This window comes from Xenopus tropicalis, chromosome 6 (assembly GCF_000004195.4).
Source record: "Xenopus tropicalis strain Nigerian chromosome 6, UCB_Xtro_10.0, whole genome shotgun sequence".
Taxonomy (NCBI): domain Eukaryota; kingdom Metazoa; phylum Chordata; class Amphibia; order Anura; family Pipidae; genus Xenopus; species Xenopus tropicalis.
This window is the reverse complement of record NC_030682.2, coordinates 35,114,651-35,133,315: the sequence shown is the minus strand read 5'-3', so window position 1 is coordinate 35,133,315 and position 18,665 is coordinate 35,114,651.

The window sequence follows — 18,665 nt, the reverse complement described above, 5'->3', positions numbered from 1 at the left end:
AAGAGATACTGCCACCAGAAATGAAACACTTTTTTTTACAACTGCCATAACACTGACTTTGCATTCTCTTTATAATTTTGCCATAAAAGTATTTGCCCGATGCTTTCACATTACACACAATCTCCATGTTCCTTTATGAGATGACTACCATATTTGTGCTCCAGTAGACTGTTAGTTTTAGAAGAAACAGTCAGGTTGGCAAAACTTCAGGTCAGGTTTAGGAATTTCACATAACATTTACTTACAAAAGCAGCCTTATGCAGGTATCTTTTTACATGAATTCATATACTGAAGAGTAGTTTTTTCATGTTAGTATAACTTTAAGAGAGCAATTTATAGAGTATTGCAATATTATTCATTACAATATTCATTACAATACATATATTTTATTGGTTCCTCTCCATTCTGATTGTAACCTGCCCTGTCCTGTGCCTTACAAATCTGCTTTATCCCTCTTTATACCACACCATTGGACTTTTACCTGACTTCTCAGTTCCCCATTGGGAATGTGCACAGTAGTGATGAGAGAAACTGCTCAGTTTTAAAAAATTCACATTTTTTTTGCAACAAATGCATTGAAGTCATTGTGTGTTTTTCTCTATACAAAAGTAGTGTTTTTTTTGCCATTTTCACTTTTTTCCTGCATTTTTCCTGCGTGAAAAGAGAAGACTTTTTTTCTTGCCAAAAAACACGTTTAAATTGGAGCGCAGATTCATTAAACTTTTCACCAGTTGCAAAAAATGCTAATTTTTCCCCAGGTGAAAAAGTTTGTTCATTCCTAATGCATAGCATTTTGAACATGAAAAAGAATTAAAGGAGCAGGAAAGTCATTTTGGCATTTTACTGCCAATAGATTTGCCACATTAGTGCCACCTAGAATGCTATATTTATTCTGCATTACCATACCTGAGTAAATAACCCTAGAAGTTTCTCTGTTTGTTTAAGATAGCAGCTGCCATTTGAGCTTGGTGTTTGTAGCTTCCTGCTGTAGATCTACACGTAGCTGTTGGTAGCTCAGATTTCACATTCCTAAGGGTGGGAGGAGTGAGTTTTTTTTAATTCTTATGGGAGGGGGGAGCAGGAAAGAGGAGAGAACTGTGCAGACTCCGGCCCTGGGAATAAAGTATTTTTCTGAAAGTGGAAGTCTGATACCGAAGAACATGTTCTCAAAAAAGGTGACAAGAAATCCTGTGTTTCTTTTGATAGAGGACTCAGTGCAGCGTTTCTGTGAGTGCTTATGGCTGTATTTTCATAGACCTTTCTGATAAAGCTTACTTAGTTTTTACCTTTCCTTCTCCTTTATGAAAACCATACAAGTTGGGCAAAGGTTTAGATTACATTTATAATTATGCTTAAAACTATTTAATATCTGTAACTGACCCCAAACAATTTTCAAAACACAGATCTTAACAAAACATTTACTGTTAAGTTGCAGTTTATTGCTACTACATTTATCTTTTTAAACGCAAATGAAACATATAGTGCATTTATGTCTCCAAAAGTTTTGGTAATGGGCATAACAAACAAATGCAAACACGCTTTGTTTTCTTTACCCTATTTAGCTGATATGGGTTAATTTAAAAAAAAAAAAAACCTCAAATCTAATTCTGTTGTTCATTTGTAGCAAATAAACTGATCTTCCTTCCCCATTGGGAATGTGTGCTTAATTTTCTTTTGGATTAGTTGGTAGTCTGATTTCGAATTTAAAGTTAAAGAAAACTAACTGATTTTAATAACCGCAGTATGTCGCTTCAATGAGTTTGAGTTTTAGCACACAAATGGCTTTTTCCATTAGGTGATCTTTCTTAAACCTCTGTGTGTTAAGGCAAGATAAACACACATCACCGAGTTTGTTATTGCAATTAAATTATACAGTTTTTACATTGGTATGTTTTCTGAGCCTTGAAAATCATCAAGATTTTCTTATTTTTATCAGAAACCTTTTACTTGCACTCCAAATGGATAAAGAATTGCAGCAGAGTAGTCAAGGGAAATTGCAAAATACTATGTGCTGCCTGTAAACCTCTGGTTGTAAATATACAAAAGTAAATGTTGAACTATAGTTTACAGTTTTGTTTTACATGTTATTAGTTGTTGTTCAGGCCACTGTATTAATGACAATGGAGGACACGGAAATGTTTTATATATATATATATATATATATATACTGTATATACACACATTCAACGGTAATGTCGCTCATCCTATAATTCAAGGGACAAGTTGGGGTGCACGAGACCTGGTTGATTTTCCCTCGATTTGATTTTCCTTCTAGGGTTGTTAATTCATGTATGTTAGGAGTGCTGACACAGTTTAGATGTATATATATATATATACAGTGGTGTGAAAAACTATTTGCACCCTTCCTGATTTCTTATTCTTTTGCATGTTTGTCACACAAAATGTTTCTGATCATCAAACACATTTAACTATTAGTCAAAGATAACACAAGTAAACACAAAATGCAGTTTTTAAATGAGGGTTTTTATTATTTAGGGAGAAAAAAATCCAAACCTACATGCCCTGTATGAAAAAGTAATTGCCCCTTGAACCTAATAACTGGTTGGGCCACCCTTAGCAGCAATAACTGCAATCAAGCGTTTGCGATAACTTGCAACGAGTCTTTTACAGCGCTCTGGAGGAATTTTGGCCCACTCATCTTTGCAGAATTGTTGTAATTCAGCTTTATTTGAGGGTTTTCTAGGATGAACCGCCTTTTTAAGGTCATGCCACAACATCTCAATAGGATTCAGGTCAGAACTTTGACTAGGCCACTCCAAAGTCTTCATTTTGTTTTTCTTCAGCCATTCAGAGGTGGATTTGCTGGTGTGTTTTGGGTCATTGTCCTGCTGCAGCACCCAAGATCGCTTCAGCTTGAGTTGACGAACAGATGGACGGACATTCTCCTTCAGGATTTTTTGGTAGACAGTAAAATTCATGGTTCCATCTATCACAGCAAGCCTTCCAGGTCCTGAAGCAGCAAAACCACCCCAGACCATCACACTACCACCACCATATTTTACTGTTGGTATGATGTTCTTTCTCTGAAATGCTGTGTTACTTTTACGCCAGATGCAACGGGACACGCACCTTCCAAAAAGATCAACTTTTGTCTCGTCGGTCCACAAGATATTTTCCCAAAAGTCTTGGCAATCATTGAGATGTTTTTTAGCAAAATTGAGATGAGCCATAATGTTCTTTTTGCTTAAAAGTGGTTTGCGCCTTGGAAATCTGCCATGCAGGCCGTTTTTGCCTAGTCTCTTTCTTATGGTGGAGTCGTGAACACTGACCTTAATTGAGGCAAGTGAGGCCTGTAGTTCTTTAGATGTTGTCCTGGGGTCTTTTGTGGCCTCTTGGATGAGTTGTCTCTGCGCTCTTGGGGTAATTTTGGTCGGCCGGCCACTCCTGGGAAGGTTCACCACTGTTCCATGTTTTTGCCATTTGTGGATAATGGCTCTCACTGTGGTTCGCTGGAGTCCCAAAGCTTTAGAAATGGCTTTATAACCTTTACCAGACTGATAGATCTCAATTACTTTTGTTCTCATTTGTTCCTCAATTTCTTTGGATCTTGGCATGATGTCTAGCTTTTGAGGTGCTTTTGGCCTACTTCTCTGTGTCAGGTAGCTCCTATTTAAGTGATTTCTTGATTGAAACAGGTGTGGCAGTAATCAGGCCTGGGGGTGACTACAGAAATTGATATTGAAAATTGAAATTGATAAACCACAGTTAAGTTATTTTTTAACAAGGGGGGCAATCACTTTTTCACACAGGGCCATGTAGATTTGGAGTTTTTTTCTCCCTTAATAACGTAAACCTTCATTTAATAACTGCATTTTGTGTTCAATTATGTTATCTTTGACTAATAGTTAAAGGTTTTTGATGAGCAGAAACATTTACTGTAAGTGTGCCAAACATGCAAAAGAATAAGAAATCAGGAAGGGGGCAAATATATATGCAGTGGAGGAAATAATTATTTGACCCCTCACTGATTTTGTAAGTTTGTCCAATGACAAAGAAATGAAAAGTCTCAGAACAGTATCATTTCAATGGTAGGTTTATTTTAACAGTGGCAGATAGCACATCAAAAGGAAAATCGAAAAAATAACTTTAAATAAAAGATAGCAACTGATTTGCATTTCATTGAGTGAAATAAGTTTTTGAACCCTCTAACAAAAAAAGACTTACTACTTAGTGGAAAAATCCTTGTTTGCAAGCACAGAGGTCAAACGTTTCTTGTAATTGATGACCAAGTTTGCGCACATTTTAGGAGGAATGTAGGTCCCACTCCTCTTTGCAGATCATCTCTAAATCCCTAAGGTTTCGAGGCTGTCTCTGTGCAACTCTGAGCTTGAGCTCCCTCCATAGGTTTTCTATTGGATTAAGGTCCGGAGACTGACAAGGCCACTCCATGACCTTAATGTGCTTCTTCTTGAGCCACTCCTTTGTTGCCTTTGCTGTATGTTTTGGGTCATTGTCGTGCTGGAACACCCATCCACGACCCATTTTCAGTTTCCTGGCAGAGGGAAGGAGGTTGTCGTTCAGGATTTCACGATACATGGCTCCGTCCATTTTCCCGTTAATGCGAATAAGTTGTCCTGTGCCCTTAGCAGAAAAACACCCCCAAAGCAAAATGTTTCCACCCCCATGCTTGACGGTGGGGATGGTGTTTTGGGGTCATAGGCAGCATTTTTTTGAGTTAATGCCAAAGAGCTCTATTTTGGTCTCATCAGACCACAGCACCTTCTCCCAGTCACTCACAGAATCATTCAGGTGTTCATTGGCAAACTTCAGATGGGCCTGCACATGTGCCTTCTTGAGCAGGGGGACCTTGCGAGCCCTGCAGGATTTTAATCCATTGCGGTGTAATGTGTTTCCAATGGTTTTCTTGGTGACTGTGGTCCCTGCTAATTTGAGGTCATTAACTAACTCCTCCCGTGTAGTTCTAGGATGCTTTTTCACCTTTCTCAGAATCATTGACACCCCACGAGGTGAGATCTTGCGTGGAGCCCCAGAGCGAGGTCGATTGATGGTCATTTTGTGCTCCTTCCATTTTCGAACAATCGCACCAACAGTTGTCACCTTCTCTCCCAGCTTCTTGCTAATGGTTTTGTAGCCCATTCCAGCCTTGTGCAGGTCTACAATTTTGTCTCTGACATCCTTGGTCTTTCCCATGTTGGAGAGTTTGGAGTCTGCTTGATTGATTGATTCTGTGGACAGGTGTCTTTTATACAGGTGACTAGTTAAGACAGGTGTCCTTAATGAGGTTGACTAATTGAGTAGAAGTGTCTAACCACTCTGTGGGAGCCAGAACTCTTAATGGTTGGTAGGGGTTCAAAAACTTATTTCACTCAATGAAATGCAAATCAGTTGCTATCTTTTATTTAAAGTTATTTTTTCGATTTTCCTTTTGATGTGCTATCTGCCACTGTTAAAATAAACCTACCATTGAAATGATACTGTTCTGAGACTTTTCATTTCTTTGTCATTGGACAAACTTACTAAATCAGTGAGGGGTCAAATAATTATTTCCTCCACTGTATATATATAGTATTATATATATAGGAGTGGATCAGCCATTTCTCAGAAAAATACAAATACAATATTTAATAAATCTTTGTTTAAATGTTTTTTTAAGGTAATTTTTATTTCTTGGTGTTCAGTTCCCTATAAGATAAGAAACTTGCAGTGCATCTGTATTCCAGACAATGACTGAGGGGGTGCCATATTGCCTAGGGGCCATCATATTATAGCACCACCATGACTGTAAGAAGTAGTATTTGGGTAGGAAAGACACACACACACATGCATGTGCACACATACACATATAATGTTCAAAATCTATGAACTATAATGTTATTGAGAAAAGAAAGGAAAAGGCACCTGGGATACTGTTAATAATGTTAAATAATGTTCTATACAGGATGGACATCAAGGTGCTCTGTGCTCTTTCCCTACAGGTATAGGGTAAGTGACAAAGCAACAGATTTTCTGTATATGACTAGAGGGGGCACAGTCAATCCTCTGAATATACCAACATTTTAATAGTCAGTGTTTTAAAACTTCTCTCATTTAACCTGTGGTTTTAGCACAGGTATATTTAGCACTATAAATGCATGCCTTATTCTTATCCCTTCTGCGTTCATTTGTATGTCATTGACATGATTTGCTGATCCATGCCAGTCATATGGATCAATAGTAGCCAAATATGAAGTATTTGTTGACTGCACTCTATTTCCTGTATCATAGGTCATTCAGACCCAGAGGAAGAGGAATCATGGTTAACTGAAGATCAGTGGACTGCACTTTTTACCTTCAAATAACTCGAAAATTTGATTTAAAAAAAAAAACAAAACACAAATTGAAAAAACGATTTAAAAACATTTTTAGACCTGAAAAGCAAACATTCCCTTTAAGTACCTTAAGCAATTCTTTTAACTTGAAAAGTGTGTTGGATCAAAAGCAGGTAAGTTGTTTCTGAAATGGCACACTGAGATTGTGGTCCCTCCTTTTCAGGGCACAAAAAGGTGTGCCCCCTGTATAGCAGCAGGTTTTGATTGTAGGGTTCCATGGAGTCCTATGCCCCCTGTTGCTGCTAAATGTTTTAATCTGGGTGCCCAAAAATTGCACCCTTCACAGACTAAGGGGCACATTTACTAACCCACGAACGGGCCGAATGCGTCCGATTGCGTTTTTTTCGTAATGATCGGTATTTTGCGATTTTTTCGGAAAATTGTCGCGACTTTTTCGGTACCAATACGATTTGCGCGAAAAAACGCGAGTTTTTCGTAGCCATTCCGAAAGTTGCGCAAAATCGCGATTTTTTCGTAGCGTTAAAACTTTCGCGCAAGTTTTAACGCTATGAAAAAATTGCCAGATTTTGCGCAACTTTCGGAATGGCTACGAAAAACTCGCGTTTTTTTGCGCAAATCGTATTGGTAACGAAAAAGTCGCGATAATTTCCGAAAAGTCGTAAAGTCGCCGAAAAAATCGCAAAAAATACGAAAAAGTCGCAAAATGTTCGTTTTCCAATCGGAATTTTTCCAATTCGGATTCGAATTCGTGTCTTAGTAAATCAGCCCCTTAGTATGTGTGAAGTGAGAGTTAGATACATAAATTTGGTGCAGTGTGGATTGCATCTAATTTACGCTAATCACACACCTTAGTGCTTATTCAGTAAGCAGTTGTGTACAGGTTCTTTCTGCACCTTGGGATGGATTAAAGTCATGTGATGAGTAGGGCAAGGGGAAGTGCCTATATTCCTGTTTATCATAAATATAGTGCTGCCAAACATTGTCAGGACTATATTTGATCAAAAAAGGCAGAATTTTTGCTAAAGTCTGGATCACATTAATGGGTGCTAATAGTCAGACAGGGTAAGAAAGTGGCTTGTTCTTGTATTTTCACTTTGCACAATATGAAATTTGAAATATGAAATTATAATTGGATAAGCAATGTCTTTGGGTTCATGGTCTTAAGCCATATGGCAGGTAACTCTTACCAGGATTCTTCTTGGTATATTCCCATTGGAGCTGTTTTGGGTGTCTACCATTGGGAGGAGACCCCAAGGCAGACTCAGAGCATGAGCGTGTAGCTAGACAAAAAAGTCTTCTAGCTTGCTTAGGAGGATAATAGGTATAGGACCTGTTATCTAGAATGCTTGGGACCTGGAGTTCTCTAAATAATGGAGCACATGAGTCTGCTAAAAATCATTTAAACATGAACTAAACTCATTAGGATTATTTTGCCACCAATATGGATTCATTCAGCTTAGTTGCTGTCAAGTACAAGGCACTGTTTTATTATTACAGAGAAAAAGGAACTTATTTTCTAAAATAATGGAATTATTTTCTTAAAAATGGATGCTATAGGACATGGTCTTCCTGTAATTCAGAGCTTTCTGGATAACAGGTTTTAGGATAAGAGATCCCATATTGCTTAGATGTAAGCACATCATTTTTTTCTTTTATTGTTATGGTATGCGATGTGTATGCTTCAATCGTTTATTCATTCTGTACAAGTAATATTTAACTTGTTCATATTAAAGTATGAGTGTAGATTTTACAGCACAAATGCAGACTGACAGTAGGTGTGACTTTCACCAGGCAAAATAATGATTATTCTAATCAGTAATATTTACCTGGAATCGTAAGAACATCAAATAGATTTCTGTAGGGCTGACACAGTAGTATGGGTGTGGAATAAAAAACTGTGAACAGAAGTACTTGTTCTAATATTAAGATAAAAAGTACAATCTTTAATTAAAACTGACTGCAATGTCATTATTTTGTTTCATTATCTCATTATTTTGAAACTCAGCAGTGGAGCTATGCCGACATATACTTGAGTCCAAAATGAAACCAGAAATGGTTTGTTCTCAACAAAGACATTAGTAGGGCTCATTTATAAACACCGGACAAATTTGCATCTGGACAGTAACAAATTGCAACCAATCAGATCTGGATTTTTATTGTTCAGCTGACTGAAAAAAGGTAATCATTGATTGGTTGCTATGGGTTACTGCCCAGGTACATATTTGCCTAGTGTTTATAAATGAGCCCCAGTGAGCAAGGGAACTCTCATTCTACCGTAGACATTTACACACCTGGCTATTGGTCATAACAACCTTTATATTAAGCAAATAACTTATGTAGGCTTATAAGTTGATAAAAAAGTATAGTACTGAGTGTATACAAAGGAAAGCTGCATATTAAAAGCAACAGCATTTCTAGTAATTTGCTATGTTCCCAAAATCTAAGCCATGTTAAGGAACTAATGTTTTAACTCACCTGCACAAATGCTTATAGTATGAGAAAAATATACAAAAGTCCAATAATTGGATTTTGATTTTCATAGAAAGTCCTTGTGGGAAGTATCACAATCCTTACATATATATATAAACATATATACCAACGTGAGTTGTTGTCCAAATTAGATTTCAAAACTTTGTTCTGCTGTCAAAGGAGCTAAAATGAAAAGTAAAGGTTAATATATTAAGCATCAGTAAGAACTGATGAACATTTATTTTAATATCAACCATAACACATAGGACATAATAGAATATGGTGCAATAAACTTATTCTTAAAGGAACAGTAACACCAAAAAATGAAAGTGTTTTAAAGTAATGGAAATATAATGAACTGTGGCCCTGCACTGGTAAAACTGGGGTGTTTGCTTCAGGAACACTACTATAGTTTATATAAATAAGCTGCTGTGTAGCCCCGGGGGCAGCCATTCAAGCTGGAAAAAAGGAGAAAAGGCACAGGTTACATAGCAGATAACAGATAAGACACCATTGTATTCTACAGGGTTTATCTGTTAGCTGCTATATAACCTATGCCTTTTCTTCTTTTGAATGGCTGCCCCCATGGCTACACACCAGGGTTTATATAAACTATAGTAATGTTTCTGAAGCAAACACACAACTTTTACCAGTGCGGGGCAGCAGTACATTATAGTTTAATTTCTTTGAAATATATACATTTTTTGGTGTTACTGTTCCTTTAACATATCATTCGCTAAATCTAGTATCATATTTCTTTCTAAAGGTGGCCATACACTGTAAGATCTGCTCGCTTAGCGAGGTCACCAAACAAGCGGACCTTCTCCTGATGTGCCCACCAACGGGTGGACGATATCAGGCTAATTCGATTGTTGACCCTAGGCGCCATCAGTCCGGGGCCGCATCAACGAGCCAATGCGGTCCCTGTTCCGATGGAAAAATCAAACCTGTCCGATCGAGATCTGGCTGATTTCAGGCCGGATGTCGATTGGGGGGGGGGGTGTTGTTGGTGCTCATACATGGGGCAGATAAACTGCCAAATCAGTCTAAAGGACCGATATTGGCAGCTGAAATCGTCCCATGTATAGCTACCTTTAGCCAATAAATCAATGCATCATTGTCACTAAAGAACCAAGAAGCCCAGTCTGCTGATCATTTTTCTTTCCAGCTATGGAACTCTCATGTAGGTCCTTTTAAAATGTTTTAAAAATTGTGCATCTTATTAAATTTAAAATTAGATTTGTAGCCTATGGCTTTCTAGTAAAATGAAATCTAAAAGCTTAGGCAAGAACTTAATCTGCAAATCAAAATGTCCAGCTATGCCTTTAAGGCCTTTTGACTAGTATGCCACTGTGGATGTAACCATGAATAGTGATGTGCGAAATGTTTCTTCAAGCATGGATTCTCTGCGAATTTCCACGTTTCGCCATTGGCGGTTTGTTTGGTGAAACGGATGAAAAAATTTGCTGCAGAAAAGCCACGTGTCCAAAAATTGACGCAAGAATATTCGCGCGTCCAAAAATTGTCGCAAGAATAGTCGCAGGCATCAAAAGAATAGATGCACGTCAAAAGAATAGTTGCGGCCATTTTTTTTGCCGCGCAACATTTTCACCGTTTCGCTAATTTTTCGATGTTTTGCAAATCTTTTGAAAGATTCAGAAAGTTTCAGCGAAGCGAAACAGGACAGATTCGCTCATCACTAACCATGAACATTGTGTTCTAATTAACATTGTGTCTGTTATTAGCAGTATTATATTGTAAGTAATGCTATTGCAGTGTGAATTTGAACAATTGTTTCTTGTAGTATACAGTATCTAGATGACATTTTAACTGAGGGTCAAAGCTCTAAGAACTGTTATACCACTAACGTCCCCACGGCACGATTGTGCTTTATTCGAACTTTGGTTTAAACTTTCTTAAAGGTAAAGGAAATGAAGAAATACCAAAGTAACAAAACATTTTAATAATTAAGTATTTAAGTTCAGGTTATTGCTAGCCATGCTGTTGAATTTTTTATGATTGTTACACAACAGAAAGAAAATGAAAAACAAAATCCATATATTGGTTGAGAACAATTTAGTAAAGCCCTCCATCACTGGGACACTTTTATTCCAGATTTTTAGTGCCCTAATTTTATGTGCTTATTTGTTAGAAATGGACCAGAGGAAATGGATTAGAACCTGAACGTCTCCTATTCTGTTTAAGTTGGCCTTTGGTTAGCATGCTGATGGTAATTTCAGGTTGCAGGTTAATCGTTGATACAAGAAGGTTTGTGCATTTGGTCTATATGTATTAAGAGATTTAACAAAATGATATTAAGAAGGTTGTGTTGAGCTGCTCTAATTAGTATTATTTCTGCACAGAACTTTGATATGAATTGGTTTTTCTAAAAATCATGAAGACACACTTTACTTGATATACTATTTATAATTTATTGTACCCCAGGCTGGTGCCCCTGTTAGGAGAGAACAGCACCAGCCCGGGGTAGCTGTGATCGCTTCCTCCATCCTGGGGCCCTGTCCAGTGCATCGGGTTACACAATTTACGCAACTAAAATATTGTAAATTAGGTATGTAACCCCTGTTTGGTTGTATTAGTCAAATTCTCCTGCTAGTGATAGAGCATGGGGTACATTGGACTCCTCTTCCACAGGATGGGCCTTCGCTGAGGGGAAGTTTCTCTATAGAGGGTGTTGTGTCACTACACCTCCCACTGCCAAGTGTAAGTGCAAACCTGTCCTTTCTTTACCTTCGTTCACGACTTCACTAAGGATGCTGATACCCTTTGGGCCTAAACTTCTGGGTTGTTGTGGATCCCAGGCTTCATGGAGCATCCAGGAGGACATTCAATAGGAGAAGCAGGCACTCCGGAAGTCCAAAAAAGGTAAAGTAGAAGCTCAAAAATTTAAGTAAAATCAAAGATACTTTATCTTAATAATACACACTCATGCTATAAAGAAGCCTTACGCGTTTCGTACCAAATGGGGTACAATTAGTTCAGACCAATAGTCTAGTTTATAAGATTATAAGAATTAAACGTTTATAAGCATTCAATGTGTGTGGAGCATCCACACAGATCACATGCTGCAGGCCAAGAAGGAAGAACCTCCCCTTCCCAAACACTATATTAAAGTTAGAAGGAAAAAAGGAAAGGTAGGGTTTAAAGCAAGAGGGGCACATTAACTCTATGGGTCCCTACAGGTATTTGAATAAACTATGTCATATGAATAGTTTTTGTAAAATTTTAGTACATCATGAAAAATATATTTATAGCTAGGTATAGATAAATAGGGCTATTAATATCTGTTGGAAAGCAATTACAAACAATGAGATTACTTTTTTCAGGTGAAAATAAAAATGGCAGTATCTACCTTTTCTCCATAGATATGAATATTCACACAAAAATATACACAAAAACATCATTTTGTAATTAAAGTTTTCATGTAGAAGTTCCTAAAATGTTATTCATTTGCCACTATTCTTGTATAAATCCTTTCTGTAATGCTGTTTAAAGATATGTCTCATAAAATGTACCAAAAATGTAAGTCTGTTGTTGCAAAAGAAATAAGAACTTTTTTCTTGGTGTAAATTATCTGTGAAAATATACCAGTGTATTTTCCCTATACAACAGTAGTGGGGAAAAGTAGCTAAAGAATGTATGCCAAAAAGAAAAGACGTATGTGGGAAGTTAGCATGGAGGAAATGACAAACGTGAAAAAGTGGCTGCTTTATCTTTATAATGGTAGTTCACCCCCTGAACATGGAAATTTTATCTTAGCCAAAAACTATTCTTCAGCTAAATTGGAGAATTTCCCCCAGTGACAAAGTAATAATCCAAAATGTGTTGCATTCTCATTATAGAAAATTGAGAAATTTTATTCTGGGTGAAAATATTTCAAATTTTAACTCTCAACCTTTAGTAAGTACAGTATGCTCCTTTATCTTAAGATGACCATACACAGTGAGATCTGCTCCTTTGATGAAATTGCCAAAGAAGCAGATCTCTGTCCAGTTTTATCTCTGCCCAGTTTGGCCACTCACAAACTAGAACGATTTAGGCTAATCTGATTGTTGGCACTAGGGCCAACAACAGGGTCCTACAGTGGAACGACACAGACCACATCAATGCGCCAATGCTTTCCTCACAACATTTTCAAACTTGCCTGGTAAATAATTATTATATTCAGTTGAGGTTGGGCAAGCCCTGCCGAGGCTGATCAAATGCCAGTTTGGTTTGTATGGGCAGAGTTGGCAGCTTTGGCAGTAAAGATTTATGCTGAAAAGAGAGAGATCGGCAAATAGTAGTTTAAACCTTAAAAACATTAGGCCTGATTCACTAAAATGCGTTAATTTTTATCGCATGCTTTTTTGCGTTAAAATAGGCACGGAAATGATTGCGCGATTCGCGACTGCATTACCGTGTGCGTTAAGTCGCACACCGTATGCTTTTAATTTTAATGCAATGTGGTAATTAGCGAATGAAAAGAATACGAGCGCATGATTCACAAAAGCACCTAAAGCGTTGAATGCGTTAATTAGCGCGCATGCGAAAAGTAGCGCGCACACATTAGTTACCGTGCTTTGCGTCTAATACCGCACGAAAATAGTCTTCGTGACTAAAATAACGCAAGCCACATTATGCATAAATTATAGTATACTTTTAGTGAATCGTGCGCTAAGTCGCAAAAAATTAGACGCAATAAAAATTTTACCACATGCTATAAATAGTGCTCGTTTTAAAGGAAAAGTAACGCTAAAAATTTTTAACTAAAAAATCTATTCTATCCTCCCCCAATAATTGCCCTATCCTGAAATCTATTTGTTATTTATAATGCTTTAGAAGAAAATACCTGTAAAAAACTTGAAAAAGGCGAAAGTTTCACGGTAAGCGTTCACTATGCGGCGATTGACTGATCGAGCCTAGCCTTCCTTCTGTATAGGAAGGAGTCAGGCTAGGCTCGATCAATCGATCACCGCATAGTTGATTCTTCACCCGATACTTTCTCCTGCATGGCCATATCGGCTTTGTTCAAATGACCGGAAGACAGGTTTAACAGGTATTTTCTTCTAAAGAATTCAAAATAACAAATAGTTTTCAGGATAGGGCAATTATTGGGGGAGGATAGAATAGATTTTTTAGTTAAAAATTTTTAGCGTTACTTTTCCTTTAACGCACTTTAGTGAATCGGCCCTATTGTTTTATATGATAAACACCTGCAAGTCAATAGCAGATTCTGGAAGATTCTTCTTTTGCTTCAAAACTTTAGAGGTTTCAGATTCTTTTTTTGTGCAGCAATTTAAAAAAGTTGTTGTTTTCAAGTCGAAAATGTTTCACCATATGTGACAAGAATTTTCTCGACTTTTCTGTGACTTTTCCCAGGTGAACTTTTTTCAGTTCAGACTTCTTAGTAAATTTAAGACATTCCTCGAAACAAGTTTATTCGAATTTTAAAATAAAAAAAAAAAATAGAAATGTTAGGGTTTTAGTAAATCTGCCCTAAGTAGCAGTTTTACTGAAGTTTTTAATACAGCACATTTTGTTTCTCTCATTTTTCCAGTCCCAGTCAGTGATCAAATAGGCTTCTTGATATAACTACTAAATGGGACATACTATTTTTAGCATAAAGGACACATTGGGGGAGATTTATTAATACACGAACGCTCTGAGCGTATTTTTGACTTTTTTTTCGCACTTGCGTGACTTTTTCGGACCCTTGTGCGAAAAATTCGGAAAGGTTCTGCCGCTGTTTACAATCGTTTGGTACGAAAATGTTGTGACTTTTGGATCGCCAATACGATATTATCGTGACTAATACGATTTTTTCGTAAGCATTTTCGTGATATTTGCGATCTTCAGAAATTATCGTAACCAATCCAAATTTTTCCCATTCGGGATTCAAACTTGTGTTTTAATGAATCGGCCCCTTAGTAGTACAGGGCGGGACACACTTATTTTCAGGGATTACATCATTGCTAAGGTCAGAGTATGGAGGTATATACTGCAAGTAAATATGAACCTCAATATACAGTATTTGATTCCACAGAAGAAAAGAGCATCCTGACTGAATAATTCATTTAGCATTGCATTTTCTCTTGGTGCATATATGGTTTGTCCTTTTTTACTATCAGCAGTCTTACCTATAAACCAAGGTCTTTTTGTTACTTTCACTATTTACTCCCAGCTGACCACAATGTCTGGTACAAAAAATGTATTCCCTTAATGATGATTAATGAGACTTTGATGTAGGAAAGGGTATATTTACTTTCTGTACTTGTACTGTATCTGCCCTTCATTTAATATAAGTACATTTTATCTTTTCTGTACAAGCATTATTCCTACCTATTTGCTGAACTGTTTACATTTGGAAACACTTGAGATATTTCTTTTCTGTGATCAGGAAGCAAAATATGTGCAGTTTTAATCCTCTGGCTCAAACTAATGTAATTTCCATTTTTACCATTTATTAACTTTTAGATGAGGCAGCATTTGCTGTTATCTATGAATGGAGCCCGAATCCTGGTACAAAGTGTATTTATCCAAAACATACAGTTTGTACCATAATGATTTCCTTTTGTATATCAGTACTTGCATACTATTTATCAGATGCTTTGGAGCTTAGCAAAACTATCCAGAAGTGAAAGGAGTGTGTTTGGATGCAAGTTCTCTTAATAAATAGCACCGATATGCACTCAACTTTGTGCCTGGTATTCAATACTGCACTTGCTGTTGCATTCATAAATGAGTCTTCTTGTGTCCAGGCACTGCCATTGCCACAGGTTTTCCAGAATATAGTTCCATGGCTCATCTGCTTACAGTAGGTATGAGCAAAAAGGGACAAACGAGTTGTTCACCTTTAAATTAACTTTTAGTACTATGTAGACATTAATATTCTAAGACCATTTGCAATTAGACCTTTTTTTATTTTGTATGGATCTTCAGTTCAGCAGCTCTCTAGTTTGGTATTTCAGCAGCAATCTGGTTGCTAGGGTCTTATTTATCCTAGCAACCAGGCAGTGGTTTCAACGTGAGACAGGAAGTGGCCGGAATAGAAAGATATGTAAGAAAGAATAACAATAATAATAAAATTGTAGCCTCACAGAGCAATAGATTTTGGCTGCTGGGGTCAGTGACCCCCATTTGAAAGGGAGAAAAGGGCGAGGAAAGAGGAAATCATTTCAAAACTATGCAAAGGGAAAAGTATAGCATTCTGAGATGCAGGAAGTCCTGTACTAACTGAATGACTAAGTTTTTTCAGTATAACTTCATTTATTACTTTTCAAATTTGTGAGTTTTTAAAGTTTTTAATTTACCAAACTAGAATGTTTGTTTGCTTATTTATTAAAAAAAAAACAAAAACTGATTTTTTTAGTAGACTTGAGATATGGAGATCTAAATTACAGAAAGACCCCTTATGTGGAAAACCCCAGGTCCTGAGCATTCATGATAACAGGTTCAATACCTGTACCATGCCAGAGTAATGCATTAAGCTGGAATTAAACAAGAGTAATGTAAAGACAACACCTTTATGTCCTAATGATAACCATTGTAATTTTTCAGAACATTACAGTAATGTAATCTATCAAGCTGAAATTGGTCTGTGGACTGGCTGTGCTCTGCACCTTATGCCAGATAAAAAAAATCTCATAGGCATGTGCGGGCCAGCCCTGTCTTTATCATAGGGCAGATGGTAATTAAAGGCCTTATTGTGGCTGCCATTGGTTCCTAACATGTACAATTGAATGACCATGTGCATCCCTCAGTCTGCCCCTCATGATTACTGTATAGCACTGCCAAATGTAAGCAGATTTTTAGGAGCAGGTTCAAGTCTCAGTGCTTCATAGAGACCTGTGGCAATTAAATTAGAGTGAAAGGCATGGAGCAAAGGGCAAAAAATGTAATTTGCATCATTCTTTTCTACTTTATAAATAACCTCAAAGATCTATAGAATACAGTGTTTTACTTCTTACACAGGAGGATAAACATGGGTCAAATGTCATTCATAATTCTTTACAGGACCACTGAATAAAAATATTTTTCATATAAAGTAGGACTTTTTGTTGTTTGTAAAAATATTTTCACTGGTCCTTTTAACTGCAACCAGTTGTTAACAAAATGCCCAATATAGTTGTGCATTCCAAACGCCTTCGTGTACAGACAATATATTTGTACAGTATAAATGCTTTTTGGAGGAGGGAAGCATATATATATATAGCATATTATATAAGATAATCTGTATTAGAGCAAGAGATAAGGAGTAATTTACTAGGGTATTAAAAGGCACAAGGGCAGCAAAGAATTCAGTATATTCTGCATCAAAATGTAAAAAATCAGCCCTGTAGCATCAGTTGACAGACAAACCTCATTTTCTGCTTCATGTTTCTGACAACCCCTAAAGTTAGCTTCTCAATAGCTGCCCAGAGCATACTGAGCATGTGCAGTGTCACTGACACTCAAACGATGACCTAACAAACTCCAAGATGGTGAGCTTCTGCAGACAACTTTGAGTGTCTGGATCATTACTGTTATATGGCTGCTGGACCCCTCTGCTGATATATATACAGATTTTCTCTCTGTATATCTTTTAAGCACAGCACTTTCCGAAAATCTAAATTTATTCTATTTAGTTTTTGAAATATCTACCATTATCTTACCAGATCAATTTGTTTTAATTTGTTCTGTGTTTTACTACTACTGGAAAGGGTTAGCCATACATTGATCATATTTCTGTTTTATCACCACCAAAGCACCAGTAGATTATCCATGCAATGTAAAAATACTTTTATTTTCCCTTGTATTAAAATAGGTTAATTACACTGTAATTATATATATTATCTAAACTATGTTAAAATGGCACTTATAAGGTTTCTACAATCTAAATTACACATGCATATTCCTTGTCTCTCAATGTATTTATCTTTCACTATCTCTACTTCCATCAGGGTTGGACAAAGATTTTACTCTGTCTACTCCCTTAATGAATCATGATGATTAATAGCTATTAATCTTACATTTCAGCCTTTTCACATTTAATAACAGCTCGTTCTCGCCAAAAATATAAAACATTATCAGAATGGAGAACGTGTGGGTGTCTTAATGCAAATAGCGGATTAGCAGTCCTGCATATTTGCCTTCACTCTATTTCTTTCCAGCAGAGTACTTTTTGATTAGCTCAAGGGAATGAAACTGGAAACATTTCATGTAATTTAAAAAAAAAAAAAAGTCTGACTAGCAAAGTAGTCAATTGCCCCTTATGCATCTCCTATGTTCAATTGTACAGCTATAATTACAGATTCTATGCTAAACTTTGATGTCAATCCTTATTAATTTATAATCACAGGCAGGCAGAGTTTTAAAACTTTATCTAATACCCTACTAGAAAACTTCAATTTACAGGGAAATTATATATTTCACACCTTCAAACAGCTTTTAGAGGTTTGATAATATGTTGTGAAATGCAGGGAGCATGAAATCTTTACAAAACAATAACTGATTTTAACTCGGAAAAAGTAAAGGATTTATTACAGATAATGGAACAACAACAAAACAAAGCAAAAACAAATGCCCTCCAAAAATGTGAATTTACAAATGTGTTACTTTTTAAATTAGTTATCTATATTAACAGTATTAATAAAGATTTAGGCAAATGTTTCTAAACTGACAGAGTTATTTGACCTATAGACTAATCACATGCACTTTAATGACAAGCATGGCAAAGTATTAAACTAACATGTTTTATTGATGAAAAGTAATGATGATTCATTGGGTAGGAAATTGATACACTTATAATGAGCTCTAATTATCTCTTTAGTTATTCTTGAAAATGATCCTTAGTTCTTTATTGTTCATTAGCACGGCAGAGAGTACAAACCACATGAAACTGGGTTT